Source organism: Leptinotarsa decemlineata, unplaced genomic scaffold, assembly GCF_025532065.1.
Source record: "Leptinotarsa decemlineata unplaced genomic scaffold, Ldec_3_MD MMD2_tig00005002_RagTag_RagTag, whole genome shotgun sequence".
Lineage (NCBI taxonomy): Eukaryota > Metazoa > Arthropoda > Insecta > Coleoptera > Chrysomelidae > Leptinotarsa > Leptinotarsa decemlineata.
This window is the reverse complement of record NW_027412614.1, coordinates 655,195-673,661: the sequence shown is the minus strand read 5'-3', so window position 1 is coordinate 673,661 and position 18,467 is coordinate 655,195. Positions and strand designations below refer to the sequence as shown.

Genomic DNA, 18,467 nt, shown 5'->3' with positions numbered 1-18,467 from the left:
CTATAATTTAATGAGTTGTGAATATTTTCACCATTGAATAACATCACAAATCATACTTACAGTAAAAATGAGCGAAAAACAATAATTTGAACATATAAATTAACGAGAAAGTTATACATCTATTGGATTTTTTGTGGGTTTGACAAATGTCATACCTTCACATAAATATCATTTTCCAATGGGTATGATGATTTCATAATTTTTGACTCATGTTTTTGATGTAGTTTCAGTGAGTTACTGTATATACTTTAGAGTCAAAAATTTTGAAATCATCATACTCATTGGAAAATGACATTTATGTGAAGGTATGACATTTGTCAAACCCACAAAAAATCCTATACATGTATAACTTTCTCGTCAATTTATATGTTCAATTTATTGTTTTTCGCTCATTTTTACTGTAAGTATGATTTGTAATGTTATTCAATAGAGAGATATCGCCACTCCTCTGAAAAATACGGTAACGTTATTTTGACATCCAATACGGTATTACGGTATGATGAAAACAAAAGAGTTATCGCAATATGCGATAACTTTGGGAATACGTAAAAATGATGACTGACTTACGGCATATGTCATGTCACAATCATAACATAACCCCCATTAGTTTATTTTAACCTGGACGTTTTAACTTCATGCAATAAAACCAAAGTTAATAATAAATTTTGGTAGATCATGGAAGGTTTGATTTGAACGAATTAGTTCCTGCTGAAGTAAAAAATAACTTCCGTTTCGACAAAGACAATATAATTCGTTTAGCAAGAGCTCTTGGCCTACCTAATGAAATAGTTACCCAACAAAGGCATCGTATTTCTGGTGAGTAAAAAAACTATCTTATTTATTTGAATAAACTTATGCTCTTATATTTCATTAGAGTTGGTGATATTTCCAATGATCTTGTTAATTTCAGGGCTACATGGACTTTGTATTTTGTTGCGAAGATTAGCATATCCTAATCGGTTATGTGATTTGGAGCCATTGTTTGGATAATCTGCACAATCATTATCGCAGATTGCAAATAAAGTAGCAGATATAATATACCAAAATCATGGCCATTTAATTGAAAATTTACAGAATTTACCGTGGTTGAATCTAGATAAGTTAAGGTACTCACATGTAAGTTTTCTAGAAAATTCTTGGCATTTGTAAAATTCTTGTAAAGCTTATTAATTCTGAATGTTGCTTAACATAGCATTTTTAACAAATATCTCTCATTTTAGGTAGTATTTGCCAAAGATGCTTCCTTAAATAACTGCTGGGGATTTATTGATGGCACAACACGAGTCATTTGCAGACTTACAGAAGAACAAGAAAATTATTATTCTGGACACAAACGGTATCATTGTGTAAAATATCAATCTTTGTTGAGTCCTGATGGATTGATATTGAGCCTGAAAGGTGCATATCCAGGTCGAAGACATGATGCAGGTATTTTTCGTATCTCCCATTTGTACGATGAATTGGACATAGTTGCAAGATTTCCAAATGAAGAAAATTTTGTTTTATATAGTGATCTAGCATATGGTATAAGAGATCTATTGATATGTCCTTACGGAAACCAGCACTTAACTCCACAATAACAGGAGTTTAATAGAAGCATGAGTGCAGTTAGACAATCTGTAGAATGGGGTTTTCAGAAAGTTACTGCAGAATTTGCTTTCTTAGATTCCAAGAAAAATCAGAAACTTCTTGTTCAAGACATAGAACAACTTTTATAAAGTGGCTGTACTGTTAACAAATTGCCATACTTCCCTATATGGCAGTCAGACGAGTCAATATTTTAATGTGGTACCTCCAAATTTAGAAGAATACTTGGGAGATTTACAGCGTAAATATGTAAAATATAAACAGTGAACACTAAATGTTGGGCATTTTTATTTACAATAACCTACTTTAAAAAGGATTATTTAAGCTAACTTAAAAATAAAAACCTGTACAACTAAAATCTATATTTAAATAAACCTACACTACACTAACTTAGAGGTATTACTCAATGTTACAAACTGCTGCAATAGTTGCGTTTGCACTTCAATCATTTCAATTAATTGTTTTCTTTCCTCTTTGTCTTGTAGAAACTTTTCTTGTTTTATTTTCCTGTTTTCTGCTTTTTCCAATTTTTCTGCTTCAATCTTCTCTCTTTCTAGTATGTGTTTTTTTCTTCTAAATCTAATTGCCTTTCTTTTAACGCCAGTTCCTTCTTTCTAACGGCAATTTCCCAATACTGTTTTTTTTTTTCCAATAATCCAACGCGTTTTTTTCATGGGTGGATTACATTTTCCACCCTAAAAGAGAGCTTCTGACTGAGAACCGCATGGTTCTGGGTTGGAACCCCAGTCAAGGTAAGAATTTTTTTCAGTTATTAAATTAATTTAGAGAGCCACAGAGGGTTTTCTGCCCGACCATTCACTGTTGGGTTCTAATTAACAGTGCTGTTCCTAAAGTGCTACATGGAAACAGTAACAAAGTCTACCCAAAACACGAGGCAAATTGCCATAGATGCCGCAGCCATTGACATAAAAAAAAAGTAATGAATACCAAGTAATTACAATTCAAATATACAAACAACATTAAATACATTAATGAAGCACACAAAATGATGAAATTTATAAAACCGTTTTCAACTAGCCCCAATTGTACTAAGTATTTACACAAAATAATTATTTGAATATTACTTACTCAAAATCTTTCGTTTCACGTTTGGGGTATGTGTGGTCACTGAATCACGTTCTTCAATCAGACATTGTAAATCCACATCTGCTGTAATTTCTTCAGCATTTGATATGAATGAAAATATATTTTAAATTTGACAAAATGTAATGTAACAAAATATATTTTCACCATGCAACTCCCGTTTTAGATAAAAAAAGTAAAAATATACCTACCATAATCATGATCTGAATTAACTATTTTATTTTCTTTATTTATAATGTGGGACTTTATTGCTAAATATCTGGCTTCTTTTCCTTTTTTTGCCAATATGGCCAATAATTGTTTTTCATTTTTTTTCTTCGACGTAACCATTTCATTTTTGGCAATATCGCTTATTTCCTGTAGAAGTTGATCCAATTCCGAATAAACTTCTTCCATCCCAGATCTAAAAATACAATTTTTATTAGGTAATAACAGTAATGAAGTAATTGCATGATACTTACTTGGATCTGTTAATTTTATCCTTTTTTACATATTGTAATATGAGCATATTCAAGTGTTCCTTTAGTGCTCGTATTGTAAAATTTTTTGTGGTTAAGATATTAACATCATTTTGGATTGTTTCCCATCTTACAGCATCCTCATAGGGATTCTGACTCAATACTTCTCCAGCTAATATCATTTTCATATGTAAATCTTAACCGACTTTTGTTTTGTGCCATCTTATTACACTCAGTATAAAATATCCGGAATACCAGAGAGAAAGTCACTGTATACAGTTTATTCTTGAAATTTTCTATTTCTTTTTCTTTCCGATTCGGTACAAATGACATGCGGAAATATCCGAAGAGTCACGATCATAATACGGTAACCTTACGGTATTCTTTCAAAATACCGTAATATGGTATTTGCCTTCAACGCTATTTCTAAAATACAGCAACCTGCGCAAGCGTAGATGTCAAAATAAGGTTACCGTATTTTTCAGAGGAGTGGCGATAACTCTCTAATGGCGAAAATATTCACAACTCATTAAATTATAGGCCCTAAAGAAGCTTACCGTTAGAAGCGAAAGCTTGGCTAAGGAAAGCAGAGTTTGATTTCTGATTTTTTGACTGAGACACTCTGTTAATCTATTTTACCGTACATTTCTCTAGCCGCGTAGAGGAGCCAATGTCAAAAAATGTGCCGGAGTTGAAGCCTCTGGAGTAGTTGGATCCGCTGATAACTGGCACAAAGTCCGTGAATTTAAAAGTGCTTCAATTTCCGTCAACAATGTTGAAAATTATTCGTAGGTTAGTAATTGGTCTCCGATGACCCGGTGTATGTGATTTTTGACGACCTTGACATTACTTTCCCATAAACCTCCTTGTTCAGGTGCGAAAGGGCTATTGAAATGCCACTCAATTCCGTGAACACCGAGTTCCGTTTCAAACGTACTAATATATTCTGGAGAATTAACAAAGTTATTCCCTGTAAAAAATGATCGGTGGACAAAGAGCTAACCAGCTCCAAATGTATTGCCTTGACAGACATACAAATGAACAGACTCACATAACCCTTATATATTAAAGCATTTTTCCGCTTACTGAAAGAAATTTTAACCGGCCCAAAATAGTCCACCCCAGTGGACAAGAAGCCAAAGCTTTCACTTTGGCTTCTTGTACCCGTACTGACGGTAAACTAGCCATCAATGCAGTGGCGTGCCCAGGATTTTGCCTTGGGGGGGATCAGGCAGAGAGGCCTTTCCGTGGGGTCTGGGGAATATCCCGCAGTTAGGTGGGGGATACGTGTTCAATATTGCTGATTCAGGCTATCTAAAAGTACTGGCCGTAACTTCACAAAAGTCAGTTTACTCCAACACTTTTTAATTGTGAGTAACGGAAATACCTTTAATATACTGTTTTTACTGTTTGTTGTTTATCATGAAAACGTTTTTAGAATAGTAGGGCAAAATAAAACAAATTTTTTATTTTTTAGGGACAATAAACAAATATGTTTTGTACTTTCAACTTCAGAATAAACATCAGTACATTGGTATATGAAGTAAAAAATCGTATCTTACAGCTTAAAGTTTAGCTTTCTTGGTTTTTTAGAGAGTTCGTTTAACACTTTCTCACAACTTACACTAACGTCCTTGTGAATATACAGCAAAGCTAGACCATTTAGTCTTGCTTCTTTGCTAGAGTTTCTCAGATAGTCCTTTAAGTAGCGGAGTGTAGAAAAAGACCGTTCTGCAGTGCACGAAGTGACCGGCAATGTTGCTAGAATCTGTAAGAGCTTGAAGACAGCCGGAAATGTATACCTGTTACACGACTGCAATGCTTCATCAAGATATCTTTTTTTGTACATGCTTGGTCGGCTTTGACTGTTTATGGGTCTCTTCTCGAAGTTGGTTGACTGCAACTAATCTCTGGTCCATATTTTAATTTCGGCATACAGTTCAGCTGGTCCTTGGATGTACGACAATAAATCACTTTGGTACATCTTGAAAAGTATTTCACATGACACCTGAGTAGTTTTATTTTCCATTTTTGAGTTTGTCAAAACATCAAAAGATGTTAGAACATCCTTGTGGGAGATAAAGCGCTCAGTAAGCTGGCTGATGAAGTGGTCAACAAAGGGAATAAACAGGGACCTGCGATAGTAAGATTCAGGACCATCATTTTCTACATTTTCTCTGCACGTCTGCCGTGATGTTGTACGAGGGATGTCTATAGAGATACCCTCTCTCTTGCATATATCTTGAGCATCTTAAAAAATTACAGAAAATTCTTCATCAGCCTTTTCCCTCACTTCCTTCAGTACATTTACTGTTGATTTTGCATAGTTTAAAGCACTTGTAAGATCAATTTCTTCCGTCTCCAAATACTTTGTTAATGGAAGACTGAAAGTAAATATCTTCTTAATTACAAACAGTGATAAAATAAAGTCAGCCTTAGTCAAGGCGCAATGCAGTATATTGGCGTTTGAACTACTTTCTCGATCATCCCATGTTGATATGTCTTCTAAGCTCCTCAGTATTGCTTCATAATTTTCAGCAGAAACCATTATTGCTTCGTGCCGCTGGATCCATCGGGTAGGACTACATTGCATCAGTTTATTGGAGTTTTTCTCCAAGAATTTCTTCAAAACTGCTTGCCTTTTTGGAGTATGTAGAAAATCATAAGTTTTACTTACTGTACCCATACAGTAGGTAGTAGGAATATACGATCGAACGGTGGGTAACCCATAAAATTTTCCCAAACGGAAACCAACCTTATAATTTCGCTATAAAGTTCAAAATCGATTACAGAAATTTGACATATTTGTATAGCTTAACGTGCTGGCGACTATACATCGTACCAAAGCCAAAAATTTATAAACACGATTTGAATAGTACGGTTGGCAATGCTCGTACGAGCGAGTTAAAAAATTCGAATACGAGACTCGAGTAGTCAGTTGGACTCGCATAAATAGAATCGAGTTAGCGAGTACGAATCGATGCTTCCTAACTCGAGTACCGGAATCGAGTCCAGCGTACTCGAATTAAAATAAATTTGTATTCGAGTAGGAGAGTTCTGAAGCAGGAATCGAGTCTGACTCGAGTAAACCGTACTCGGCACATCGCTAACTTTTTCCCTACATTTTTCCAGCTATCAAATTCAAACAATCGAAATGCAAGAAATTTTTGCAACTCTTGCCAAAATCACCATGAATTAAGCTCTCATTTGAAAAAATATATTTTGTTATTTCAAGATAAGGTAATCAGAAACTGTTTTTTTCATTTCTATACCCGCGTAAGCCTCAAAGCACGTATCTAGTTGGTTACTGAGCAATGAAATTACTATAAAGAACTAGTTTGGCATACTAATTTACTGAGCTTCCTCTTCCTCTTGAAAGTGTCGAGGTGTGAAAATAGCGGTTTGGTGTTGTGAAAAAACTTCAGTAATGTAGTGAAATGTTTGAATGTGATTGTTTTCATTCTATGAGCAACTCAAATAACATTTTTATACTCCAAAATTTTCGAACGATTCTGCTGCATTGCGAATGGGTTCAATATACTCCTATTTTTGTAATCTTATGGTTGGTATTTGTGCTCAGGGTTGGTTCTGGTAATCAGGTACTCAACAGGTACTCTAGTGACACAGAAGGGGGTTGTACAAGCATATATAAGATATTCCTGGATCATGGACCCAGTTGTAAAAGTGTTTTGATTGTGTTTAACTGATACCATCAGTGTTCTTAATACTACTTCTATATTCCTACGATTCGTTAGGTAGAATCATGGCAGAAGTTATCATCAAGGTGATCAAGTTTCCTTAGTGTGCTCATATAAGGAGAACAACAGCCTCATCATGGATTGTGGAATTTTGATTTGTCTTCCGCCAGCGCAGTAACTGGACTTACATAAAATGTATATATTTGCATGAAAAATTTTTCGACTATGATAAAAATAAAGTATTTCAAAGAAAGAAAAAGTGTGGCTCGAACTTTATGTTGTTAATGCTAACAACTTTAATTTTTTGTATTTTTCAAATATTTCAAAGCTCACGTATTCAAAAATCACTTCATTGTGAGATATTCACCTTACAGATTCTCAAACCGGAACACGTGTTTCGCCATACAGTGACTTCTTAGGGCGTGTGTAAATTCTTTACAGTATTTGAATTAAAAAAAATTCAAAACACAGTGTCAAAGTTATGTTGTGGGTATTGAACAGTTATTTATTCGGATCAGAAATGGTCCACAGTTTCCGCAGTCAGTTGTTGTTGACAGTTAATCTGTGGATTATCAGAAAGCTTCCGTGAGACTTTGTTTATAATGTCCGACTACAGTCTTCGTGGGATCGTCCCGTTGCACAAATAATTACTCATACACTAATCTGATGCATCAAATACTAGTTAAGAGAAACTTTGGCTTTCTACTTCTTCATATTTATGAAAGAAAATATAAATCTCATCGATAAGCTATGAAGTTTTAAAATAATTGGATGCGTTCTCAAAATACGAAAAGAAGTTTAAAGATTGTTCAAGTTTAAAAATGGTTAGATAAGTGCATTATCAATAGAAAAAAAAACTGTAAATTGTTATTGATTTTTTATATCGACAAATAAAATTAATCAGATATTTTTTTTCTTATTTTATTTTAATGTTTGAAAAGATCGTATAATTTGGGAACGATTGGGAATATACGATCGAACGGTGGGTAACCCATCAAATTTTCTCAAACGGAAACCAACCTTATAATTTCGCTATAAAGTTCAAAATCGATTACAGAAATTTGACATATTTGTATAGCTTAACGTGCTGGCGACTATACATCGTACCAGAGCCAAAAATGTATAAACACGATTTGAATAGTACGGTTGGCAATGCTCGTACGAGCGAGTTAAAAAATTCGAATACGAGACTCGAGTAGTCAGTTGGACTCGCATAAATAGAATCGAGTTAGCGAGTACGAATCGATGCTTCCTAACTCGAGTACCGGAATCGAGTCCAGCGTACTCGAATTAAAATAAATTGGTATTCGAGTAGGAGAGTTCTAAAGCAGGAATCGAGTCTGACTCGAGTAAACCGTACTCGGCACATCGCTAACTTTTTCCCTACATTTTTCCAGCTATCAAATTCACACAATCGAAATGCAAGAAATTTTTGCAACTCTTGCCAAAATCAGCATGAATTAGGCTCTCATTTGAAAAAATATATTTTGTTATTTCAAGATAAGGTAATCAGAAACTGTTTTTTTTCATTTCTTTACCCGCGTAAGCCTCAAAGCACGTATCTAGTTGGTTATTGAGCAATGAAATTACTATAAAGAAGTAGTTTGGCATACTAATTCACTGAGCTTCCTCTTCCTCTTGAAAGTGTCGAGGTGTGAAAATAGCGGTTTGGTGTTGTGAAAAAACTTCATTAATGTAGTGAAATGTTTGAATGTGATTGTTTTCATTCTATGAGCAACTCAAATAACATTTTTATACTCCAAAATTTCCGAACGATTCTGCTGCATTGCGAATGGGTTCAATATACTCCTATTTTTGTAATCTTATGAATGGTATTTGTGCTCAGGGTTGGTTCTGGTAATCAGGTACTCAACAGGTACTCTAGTGACACAGAAGGGGGTTGTACAAGCATATATAGGATATTCCTGGATCATGGACCCAGTTGTAAAAGTGTTTTGATTGTGTTTAACTGATACCATCAGTGTTCCTAATACTACTTCTATATTCCTACGATTCGTTAGGTAGAATCATGGCAGAAGTTATCATCAAGGTGATCAAGTTTCCTTAGTGTGCTCATATAAGGAGAACAACAGCCTCATCATGGATTGTGGAATTTTGATTTGTCTTCCGCCAGCGCAGTAACTGGACTTACATAAAATGTATATATTTGCATGAAAATTTTTTCGACTATGATAAAAATAAAGTATTTCAAAGAAAGAAAAAGTGTGGCTCGAACTTTATGTTGTTAATGAATCAGAAACGTATATTTTTTTGCTTTTAACACATGCTAACAACTTTAATTTTTTGTATTTTTCAAATATTTCAAAGCTCACGTATTCAAAAATCACTTCATTGTGAGATATTCACCTTACAGATTCTCAAACCGGAACACGTGTTTCGCCATACAGTGACTTCTTAGGGCGTGTGTAAATTCTTTACAGTATTTGAATTAAAAAAAATTCAAAACACAGTGTCAAAGTTATGTTGTGGGTATTGAACAGTTATTTATTCGGATCAGAAATGGTCCACAGTTTCCGCAGTCAGTTGTTGTCGACAGTTAATCTGTGGATTATCAGAAAGCTTCCGTGAGACTTTGTTTATAATGTCCGACTACAGTCTTCGTGGGATCGTCCCGTTGCACAAATAATTACTCATACACTAATCTGATGCATCAAATACTAGTTAAGAGAAACTTTGGCTTTCTACTTCTTCATATTTATGAAAGAAAATATAAATCTCATCGATAAGCTATGAAGTTTTAAAATAATTGGATGCGTTCTCAAAATACGAAAAGAAGTTTAAAGATTGTTCAAGTTTAAAAATGGTTAGATAAGTGCATTATCAATAAAAAAAACGACTGTAAATTGTTATTGATTTTTTATATCGACAAATAAAATTAATCGAATATTTTTTTTCTTATTTTATTCTAATGTTTGAAAAGATCGTATAATTTGGGCACGATTAGGAATATACGATCGAACGGTGGGTAATCCATCAAATTTTCTCAAACGGAAACCAACCTTATAATTTCGCTATAAAGTTCAAAATCGATTACAGAAATTTGACATATTTGTATAGCTTAACGTGCTGGCGACTATACATCGTACCAAAGCCAAAAATGTATAAACACGATTTTAATAGTACGGTTGGCAATGCTCGTACGAGCGAGTTAAAAAATTCGAATACGAGATTCGAGTAGTCAGTTGGACTCGCATAAATAGAATCGAGTTAGCGAGTACGAATCGATGCTTCCTAACTCGAGTACCGGAATCGAGTCCAGCGTACTCGAATTAGAATAAATTGGTATTCGAGTAGGAGAGTTCTAAAGCAGGAATCGAGTCTGACTCGAGTAAACCGTACTCGGCACATCGCTAACTTTTTCCCTACATTTTTCCAGCTATCAAATTCAAACAATCGAAATGCAAGAAATTTTTGCAACTCTTGCCAAAATCACCATGAATTAAGCTCTCATTTGAAAAAATATATTTTGTTATTTCAAGATAAGGTAATCAGAAACTGTTTTTTTCATTTCTATACCCGCGTAAGCCTCAAAGCACGTATCTAGTTGGTTATTGAGCAATGAAATTACTATAAAGAAGTAGTTTGGCATACTAATTCACTGAGCTTCCTCTTCCTCTTGAAAGTGTCGAGGTGTGAAAATAGCGGTTTGGTGTTGTGAAAAAACTTCATTAATGTAGTGAAATGTTTGAATGTGATTGTTTTCATTCTATGAGCAACTCAAATAACATTTTTATACTCCAAAATTTCCGAACGATTCTGCTGCATTGCGAATGGGTTCAATATACTCCTATTTTTGTAATCTTATGGTTGGTATTTGTGCTCAGGGTTGGTTCTGGTAATCAGGTACTCAACAGGTACTCTAGTGACACAGAAGGGGGTTGTACAAGCATATATAGGATACTCCTGGATCATGGACCCAGTTGTAAAAGTGTTTTGATTGTGTTTAACTGATACCATCAGTGTTCCTAATACTACTTCTATATTCCTACGATTCGTTAGGTAGAATCATGGCAGAAGTTATCATCAAGGTGATCAAGTTTCCTTAGTGTGCTCATATAAGGAGAACAACAGCCTCATCATGGATTGTGGAATTTTGATTTGTCTTCCGCCAGCGCAGTAACTGGACTTACATAAAATGTATATATTTGCATGAAAAATTTTTCGACTATGATAAAAATAAAGTATTTCAAAGAAAGAAAAAGTGTGGCTCGAACTTTATGTTGTTAATGAATCAGAAACGTATATTTTTTTGCTTTTAACACATGCTAACAACTTTAATTTTTTAATATTTTTCAAATATTTCAAAGCTCACGTATTCAAAAATCACTTCATTGTGAGATATTCACCTTACAGATTCTCAAACCGGAACACGTGTTTCGCCATACAGTGACTTCTTAGGGCGTGTGTAAATTCTTTACAGTATTTGAATTAAAAAAAATTCAAAACACAGTGTCAAAGTTATGTTGTGGGTATTGAACAGTTATTTATTCGGATCAGAAATGGTCCACAGTTTCCGCTGTCAGTTGTTGTTGACAGTTAATCTGTGGATTATCAGAAAGCTTCCGTGAGACTTTGTTTATAATGTCCGACTACAGTCTTCGTGGGATCGTCCCGTTGCACAAATAATTACTCATACACTAATCTGATGCATCAAATACTAGTTAAGAGAAACTTTGGCTTTCTACTTCTTCATATTTATGAAAGAAAATATAAATCTCATCGATAAGCTATGAAGTTTTAAAATAATTGGATGCGTTCTCAAAATACGAAAAGAAGTTTAAAGATTGTTCAAGTTTAAAAATGGTTAGATAAGTGCATTATCAATAAAAAAACGACTGTAAATTGTTATTGATTTTTTATATCGACAAATAAAATTAATCGAATATTTTTTTTCTTATTTTATTCTAATGTTTGAAAAGATCGTATAATTTGGGCACGATTAGGAATATACGATCGAACGGTGGGTAATCCATCAAATTTTCTCAAACGGAAACCAACCTTATAATTTCGCTATAAAGTTCAAAATCGATTACAGAAATTTGACATATTTCTATAGCTTAACGTGCTGGCGACTATACATCGTACCAAAGCCAAAAATGTATAAACACGATTTTAATAGTACGGTTGGCAATGCTCGTACGAGCGAGTTAAAAAATTCGAATACGAGATTCGAGTAGTCAGTTGGACTCGCATAAATAGAATCGAGTTAGCGAGTACGAATCGATGCTTCCTAACTCGAGTACCGGAATCGAGTCCAGCGTACTCGAATTTAAATAAATTGGTATTCGAGTAGGAGAGTTCTAAAGCAGGAATCGAGTCTGACTCGAGTAAACCGTACTCGGCACATCGCTAACTTTTTCCCTACATTTTTCCAGCTATCAAATTCAAACAATCGAAATGCAAGAAATTTTTGCAACTCTTGCCAAAATCACCATGAATTAAGCTCTCATTTGAAAAAATATATTTTGTTATTTCAAGATAAGGTAATCAGAAACTGTTTTTTTCATTTCTATACCCGCGTAAGCCTCAAAGCACGTATCTAGTTGGTTATTGAGCAATGAAATTACTATAAAGAAGTGATTTGGCATACTAATTCACTGAGCTTCCTCTTCCTCTTGAAAGTGTCGAGGTGTGAAAATAGCGGTTTGGTGTTGTGAAAAAACTTCATTAATGTAGTGAAATGTTTGAATGTGATTGTTTTCATTCTATGAGCAACTCAAATAACATTTTTATACTCCAAAATTTCGAACGATTCTGCTGCATTGCGAATGGGTTCAATATACTCCTATTTTTGTAATCTTATGGTTGGTATTTGTGCTCAGGGTTGGTTCTGGTAATCAGGTACTCAACAGGTACTCTAGTGACACAGAAGGGGGTTGTACAAGCATATATAGGATATTCCTGGATCATGGACCCAGTTGTAAAAGTGTTTTGATTGTGTTTAACTGATACCATCAGTGTTCCTAATACTACTTCTATATTCCTACGATTCGTTAGGTAGAATCATGGCAGAAGTTATCATCAAGGTGATCAAGTTTCCTTAGTGTGCTCATATAAGGAGAACAACAGCCTCATCATGGATTGTGGAATTTTGATTTGTCTTCCGCCAGCGCAGTAACTGGACTTACATAAAATGTATATATTTGCATGAAAAATTTTTCGACTATGATAAAAATAAAGTATTTCAAAGAAAGAAAAAGTGTGGCTCGAACTTTATGTTGTTAATGAATCAGAAACGTATATTTTTTTGCTTTTAACACATGCTAACAACTTTAATTTTTTGTATTTTTCAAATATTTCAAAGCTCACGTATTCAAAAATCACTTCATTGTGAGATATTCACCTTACAGATTCTCAAACCGGAACACGTGTTTCGCCATACAGTGGCTTCTTAGGGCGTGTGTAAATTCTTTACAGTATTTGAATTAAAAAAAATTCAAAACACAGTGTCAAAGTTATGTTGTGGGTATTGAACAGTTATTTATTCGGATTAGAAATGGTCCACAGTTTCCGCTGTCAGTTGTTGTTGACAGTTAATCTGTGGATTATCAGAAAGCTTCCGTGAGACTTTGTTTATAATGTCCGACTACAGTCTTCGTGGGATCGTCCCGTTGCACAAACAATTACTCATACACTAATCTGATGCATCAAATACTAGTTAAGAGAAACTTTGGCTTTCTACTTTTTCATATTTATGAAAGAAAATATAAATCTCATCGATAAGCTATGAAGTTTTAAAATAATTGGATGCGTTCTCAAAATACGAAAAGAAGTTTAAAGATTGTTCAAGTTTAAAAATGGTTAGATAAGTGCATTATCAATAAAAAAAACAACTGTAAATTGTTATTGATTTTTTATATCGACAAATAAAATTAATCGAATATTTTTTTTCTTATTTTATTCTAATGTTTGAAAAGATCGTATAATTTGGGCACGATTAGGAATATACGATCGAACGGTGGGTAATCCATCAAATTTTCTCAAACGGAAACCAACCTTATAATTTCGCTATAAAGTTCAAAATCGATTACAGAAATTTGACATATTTGTATAGCTTAACGTGCTGGCGACTATACATCGTACCAAAGCCAAAAATGTATAAACACGATTTGAATAGTACGGTTGGCAATGCTCGTACGAGCGAGTTAAAAAATTCGAATACGAGATTCGAGTAGTCAGTTGGACTCGCATAAATAGAATCGAGTTAGCGAGTACGAATCGATGCTTCCTAACTCGAGTACCGGAATCGAGTCCAGCGTACTCGAATTAAAATAAATTGGTATTCGAGTAGGAGAGTTCTAAAGCAGGAATCGAGTCTGACTCGAGTAAACCGTACTCGGCACATCGCTAACTTTTTCCCTACATTTTTCCAGCTATCAAATTCAAACAATCGAAATGCAAGAAATTTTTGCAACTCTTGCCAAAATCACCATGAATTAAGCTCTCATTTGAAAAAATATATTTTGTTATTTCAAGATAAGGTAATCAGAAACTGTTTTTTTCATTTCTATACCCGCGTAAGCCTCAAAGCACGTATCTAGTTGGTTACTGAGCAATGAAATTAATATAAAGAACTAGTTTGGCATACTAATTTACTGAGCTTCCTCTTCCTCTTGAAAGTGTCGAGGTGTGAAAATAGCGGTTTGGTGTTGTGAAAAAACTTCATTAATGTAGTGAAATGTTTGAATGTGATTGTTTTCATTCTATGAGCAACTCAAATAACATTTTTATACTCCAAAATTTCCGAACGATTCTGCTGCATTGCGAATGGGTTCAATATACTCCTATTTTTGTAATCTTATGGTTGGTATTTGTGCTCAGGATTGGTTCTGGTAATCAGGTACTCAACAGGTACTCTAGTGACACAGAAGGGGGTTGTACAAGCATATATAGGATATTCCTGGATCATGGACCCAGTTGTAAAAGTGTTTTGATTGTGTTTAACTGATACCATCAGTGTTCTAATACTACTTCTATATTCCTACGATTCGTTTGGTAGAATCATGGCAGAAGTTATCATCAAGGTGATCAAGTTTCCTTAGTGTGCTCATATAAGGAGAACAACAGCCTCATCATGGATTGTGGAATTTTGATTTGTCTTCCGCCAGCGCAGTAACTGGACTTACATAAAATGTATATATTTGCATGAAAAATTTTTCGACTATGATAAAAATAAAGTATTTCAAAGAAAGAAAAAGTGTGGCTCGAACTTTATGTTGTTAATGAATCAGAAACGTATATTTTTTTGCTTTTAACACATGCTAACAACTTTAATTTTTTGTATTTTTCAAATATTTCAAAGCTCACGTATTCAAAAATCACTTCATTGTGAGATATTCACCTTACAGATTCTCAAACCGGAACACGTGTTTCGCCATACAGTGACTTCTTAGGGCGTGTGTAAATTCTTTACAGTATTTGAATTAAAAAAAATTCAAAACACAGTGTCAAAGTTATGTTGTGGGTATTGAACAGTTATTTATTCGGATCAGAAATGGTCCACAGTTTCCGCTGTCAGTTGTTGTTGACAGTTAATCTGTGGATTATCAGAAAGCTTCCGTGAGACTTTGTTTATAATGTCCGACTACAGTCTTCGTGGGATCGTCCCGTTGCACAAATAATTACTCATACACTAATCTGATGCATCAAATAGTAGTTAAGAGAAACTTTGGCTTTCTTCTTTTCATATTTATGAAAGAAAATATAAATCTCATCGATAAGCTATGAAGTTTTAAAATAATTGGATGCGTTCTCAAAATACGAAAAGAAGTTTAAAGATTGTTCAAGTTTAAAAATGGTTAGATAAGTGCATTATCAATAAAAAAAACGACTGTAAATTGTTATTGATTTTTTATATCGACAAATAAAATTAATCGAATATTTTTTTTCTTATTTTATTCTAATGTTTGAAAAGATCGTATAATTTGGGCACGATTAGGAATATACGATCGAACGGTGGGTAATCCATCAAATTTTCTCAAACGGAAACCAACCTTATAATTTCGCTATAAAGTTCAAAATCGATTACAGAAATTTGACATATTTGTATAGCTTAACGTGCTGGCGACTATACATCGTACCAAAGCCAAAAATGTATAAACACGATTTGAATAGTACGGTTGGCAATGCTCGTACGAGCGAGTTAAAAAATTCGAATACGAGATTCGAGTAGTCAGTTGGACTCGCATAAATAGAATCGAGTTAGCGAGTACGAATCGATGCTTCCTAACTCGAGTACCGGAATCGAGTCCAGCGTACTCGAATTAAAATAAATTGGTATTCGAGTAGGAGAGTTCTAAAGCAGGAATCGAGTCTGACTCGAGTAAACCGTACTCGGCACATCGCTAACTTTTTCCCTACATTTTTCCAGCTATCAAATTCAAACAATCGAAATGCAAGAAATTTTTGCAACTCTTGCCAAAATCACCATGAATTAAGCTCTCATTTGAAAAAATATATTTTGTTATTTCAAGATAAGGTAATCAGAAACTGTTTTTTTCATTTCTATACCCGTGTAAGCCTCAAAGCACGTATCTAGTTGGTTACTGAGCAATGAAATTAATATAAAGAACTAGTTTGGCATACTAATTTACTGAGCTTCCTCTTCCTCTTGAAAGTGTCGAGGTGTGAAAATAGCGGTTTGGTGTTGTGAAAAAACTTCATTAATGTAGTGAAATGTTTGAATGTGATTGTTTTCATTCTATGAGCAACTCAAATAACATTTTTATACTCCAAAATTTCCGAACGATTCTGCTGCATTGCGAATGGGTTCAATATACTCCTATTTTTGTAATCTTATGGTTGGTATTTGTGCTCAGGATTGGTTCTGGTAATCAGGTACTCAACAGGTACTCTAGTGACACAGAAGGGGGTTGTACAAGCATATATAGGATATTCCTGGATCATGGACCCAGTTGTAAAAGTGTTTTGATTGTGTTTAACTGATACCATCAGTGTTCCTAATACTACTTCTATATTCCTACGATTCGTTTGGTAGAATCATGGCAGAAGTTATCATCAAGGTGATCAAGTTTCCTTAGTGTGCTCATATAAGGAGAACAACAGCCTCATCATGGATTGTGGAATTTTGATTTGTCTTCCGCCAGCGCAGTAACTGGACTTACATAAAATGTATATATTTGCATGAAAAATTTTTCGACTATGATAAAAATAAAGTATTTCAAAGAAAGAAAAAGTGTGGCTCGAACTTTATGTTGTTAATGAATCAGAAACGTATATTTTTTTGCTTTTAACACATGCTAACAACTTTAATTTTTTTGTATTTTTCAAATATTTCAAAGCTCACGTATTCAAAAATCACTTCATTGTGAGATATTCACCTTACAGATTCTCAAACCGGAACACGTGTTTCGCCATACAGTGACTTCTTAGGGCGTGTGTAAATTCTTTACAGTATTTGAATTAAAAAAAATTCAAAACACAGTGTCAAAGTTATGTTGTGGGTATTGAACAGTTATTTATTCGGATCAGAAATGGTCCACAGTTTCCGCTGTCAGTTGTTGTTGACAGTTAATCTGTGGATTATCAGAAAGCTTCCGTGAGACTTTGTTTATAATGTCCGACTACAGTCTTCGTGGGATCGTCCCGTTGCACAAATAATTACTCATACACTAATCTGATGCATCAAATACTAGTTAAGAGAAACTTTGGCTTTCTACTTCTTCATATTTATGAAAGAAAATATAAATCTCATCGATAAGCTATGAAGTTTTAAAATAATTGGATGCGTTCTCAAAATACGAAAAGAAGTTTAAAGATTGTTCAAGTTTAAAAATGGTTAGATAAGTGCATTATCAATAAAAAAAACGACTGTAAATTGTTATTGATTTTTTATATCGACAAATAAAATTAATCGAATATTTTTTTTCTTATTTTATTCTAATGTTTGAAAAGATCGTATAATTTGGGCACGATTAGGAATATACGATCGAACGGTGGGTAATCCATCAAATTTTCTCAAACGGAAACCAACCTTATAATTTCGCTATAAAGTTCAAAATCGATTACAGAAATTTGACATATTTGTATAGCTTAACGTGCTGGCGACTATACATCGTACCAAAGCCAAAAATGTATAAACACGATTTTAATAGTACGGTTGGCAATGCTCGTACGAGCGAGTTAAAAAATTCGAATACGAGATTCGAGTAGTCAGTTGGACTCGCATAAATAGAATCGAGTTAGCGAGTACGAATCGATGCTTCCTAACTCGAGTACCGGAATCGAGTCCAGCGTACTCGAATTAAAATAAATTGGTATTCGAGTAGGAGAGTTCTAAAGCAGGAATCGAGTCTGACTCGAGTAAACCGTACTCGGCACATCGCTAACTTTTTCCCTACATTTTTCCAGCTATCAAATTCAAACAATCGAAATGCAAGAAATTTTTGCAACTCTTGCCAAAATCACCATGAATTAAGCTCTCATTTGAAAAAATATATTTTGTTATTTCAAGATAAGGTAATCAGAAACTGTTTTTTTTCATTTCTATACCCGTGTAAGCCTCAAAGCACGTATCTAGTTGGTTACTGAGCAATGAAATTACTATAAAGAACTAGTTTGGCATACTAATTTACTGAGC

The 18,467-nt window shown here is 34.1% G+C and overlaps 1 long non-coding RNA gene across 1 annotated transcript; it reads left to right on the top strand.

The window, feature by feature from the left end:
• Positions 1-482: 482 nt before the first annotated feature.
• Positions 483-3,277, top strand: LOC141484194 (uncharacterized). The gene is made up of 3 exons (XR_012466522.1): positions 483-816; positions 911-1,116; positions 1,221-3,277. It is a non-coding gene; the product is annotated as an uncharacterized lncRNA (long non-coding RNA).
• Positions 3,278-18,467: the final 15,190 nt, after the last annotated feature.